The sequence below is a fragment of the Callorhinus ursinus genome, unplaced genomic scaffold (genome assembly GCF_003265705.2).
Source record: "Callorhinus ursinus isolate GAN/ISIS: 27379988/994484 unplaced genomic scaffold, GSC_fseal_2.0 scaffold5, whole genome shotgun sequence".
Lineage (NCBI taxonomy): Eukaryota > Metazoa > Chordata > Mammalia > Carnivora > Otariidae > Callorhinus > Callorhinus ursinus.
Genome location: NW_027397067.1, coordinates 59687521 through 59690098, shown reverse-complemented (window position 1 = coordinate 59690098; position 2578 = coordinate 59687521). Strand labels below are relative to the sequence as shown.

Sequence of the window (2578 nt, the reverse complement as noted above, 5' to 3'; positions counted from 1 at the left end):
CACAGATTGTAAAGAACATGTGTAAGTCCTGTCCCTCCTTTATATGGCTCACGTTCTAAATAGCAAGTACAAAAACATTGCCCTAATCACTTTCTAAGAATACTGTTTTCGCTTTTTCTTGGGATTGTTTGGCTTTTTATTCTGTTCTGCTTATTTCAGTGAAGAGAAACTTAACATAATTTTCAGACTGGTTGGGTATGGAAGTTAACCATCCTGTCTCTTAATGTTTCAGCAAACATGGGAGGGTCAGGAATTAAGAGTTAGTCATCAAATATTTATCATCTTTCTACCATGTTCATAGTTCTCAGCACAGTGATTAAAATCATATCCAATTCTGACCGTGGGTGACTGGAGAAGTCCTGCTACAACAACAATGGCTGTCACCGCGTTGGCCGCCCGGGTGCGGCTGGGCGTGTGGGGCGTTAGGGCCATACAAGCCCGAGGCTTCAGCTCCGAACGGTCGGACTTCGGTGCGGGCTCGATCCGGGAGGCAGGGGGGGCCTTCGGAAAGAGAGAGCAAGCTGAAGAGGAACGATACTTCTGAGCACGCACTAAAGAACAACTGGCAACCTTGAAGAAACACCATGAAGAGGAAATCACCCATCATATAAAGGAAATTGAACGTCTGCAGAAAGAAATTGAGCGGCACAAGAAGATCAAACATCTAAAACATGATGATGATGTTGATGATTAAACATACACACTTCCCATAGCATAGCTACATATCATTGCCCACTGCTATGGAAGCATAGTTCTGGTTTCATTACTATCTTATCTGTGTGCTGCCAACAGATTATAATAAATTGACGTCAATGAAAAAAAATCATATCTAATTCTCCTCTTCACCAAAGGCTCAGGTCAAGAGCCACCTCTTCCATGATGCCTTCCTGACTTACTGGTTGCTTTGTACATTCTTTCTCACCATCATGAAATCCCATAGTGCTTTTTGTTATGCCATATATGTTGGCCCTTGACTTTTATCTGCCATATATTGTTCCCTGATTACTTTACTTTGTGTTTAAAATTTCCTCCCCAGTGAGGGTATAAAAGCCCTAGAGCATACCTGTGGATGATATTTGGCTTTAAAGCTATATAAATGATTTGTTTCATAAAGAAACCTGAACTTAGACATCCAAGTGAGAGCCCTCACCTCCCAAGCAGCCACAGTGCAATGGTATACTTGCATCGCAAGGAAATTCCCATCACTCAAAAGTTTCTGGGGGCCTGCCCTAAGATTCGGTGGCCCAGCAGATTCTTTGCATTATTCCCTAAGATGACAAATCTTTGACTTTTGGAGATGGATTTGGGTTTTGGAAATGGCCAAGAGTCATTTGGAGCCTGAATTTATGAATTGTGCAGTGATTAAGAAGGGCATTACACTTTTAGTGAGGAATAAAGTAAGACTCTAAAATACGGGCAGCTGACTTATTTATAAAGCAGCTATGATGGCAGCACCAGGGGTGTAATGACACATGTTTTAAAGAGTGACACTTTATGATTCTAAGTGCATTTCTTCCAAAGGTGACTAATCTGAAGGAGATGGTTCTAACTTTGAATATAATTCCCAGTCTTTTGGCTTCTTACACATACTTCCTAGTTCTCCGGTGTCTGTGTCTAGCTCAGTGCTACATAATGTGTTGGAGACAGACAGTACTACACACTCTGGAGCCAGATTGCCTGGGCTTGAAGTCTGCCGTTGCTACTTTCCAACCGGGTGACCGTGGACAGGTTACCTAACCTCTGTGTCTCAATCCCTTCACTCTAAAGTGCTGTGGGTTTCTGTGAAGGCCAAATAAGTTCCTATGTCTGAAGTGCTTAGAAGCATGTCTGGCACATCATAGTCACTATCAGTATTAGTTACCCAATTAGAATTAACTAATGAGGGGCGCCTGGGGGGCTCAGTCCATTGAGCATCTGCCTTCGGCTCAGGTCATGATCTCAGGGTCCCGGGATCGAGTCCCATGTAGGGCTCCCTGCTCCGCAGGGAATCTGCTTCTCCCTCTCCCTCTGACCCTCCTCTACTTGTGCTCTCTCTCTGTCTCAAATAAATAAGTAAAATCTTTAAAAAAAGAAAAAAGAATTAACTAAAGAATATTAACTAGTATATTTATTTTTCTTTTAAAATTATAATCATTTTAACTCGAAATTGAAAGTACACTTTTAAAGGTTACTTTCCACAAATGTGATCTTTTCAACTTAAATACTGGAGGACGTTCAAACAATGTTGCCTCTGTGAGGCAGTTACTTACTGCCTATACTACTGGGTCTGCCTTAGCATCCTAAAGCCTGGGGACCATCAGCGTGAAGACACCATGAGTCAGAAAGTCTTCGCATCACACAGGGTAATATCTGGTTTTGGCATAAAGCAGCACGCTACACAAAGTAGTAGCCAGAAAGGAATTTGGAAAGAGGCAAAAAAAAAAAAAAAAAAAAAAAAAAAACCTGGGTTCTGGATGAAGGCACCATACATGTCAAATGGCTTTGAAATGTCTGACTGCCTCTTTAATATCCCGCTCAGTATTCTGCTGTTTAAGACCAAGGCCATTAGTTACCCCACGAAGTAGAAGTGCAAGACACT

General features: G+C 42.0%; 1 pseudogene; it reads left to right on the top strand.

Annotated features, from left to right (window-relative positions):
• Positions 1 to 344: 344 nt before the first annotated feature.
• LOC112823679 (ATPase inhibitor, mitochondrial pseudogene) lies at positions 345 to 743 on the top strand (annotated as a pseudogene).
• Positions 744 to 2578: the final 1835 nt, after the last annotated feature.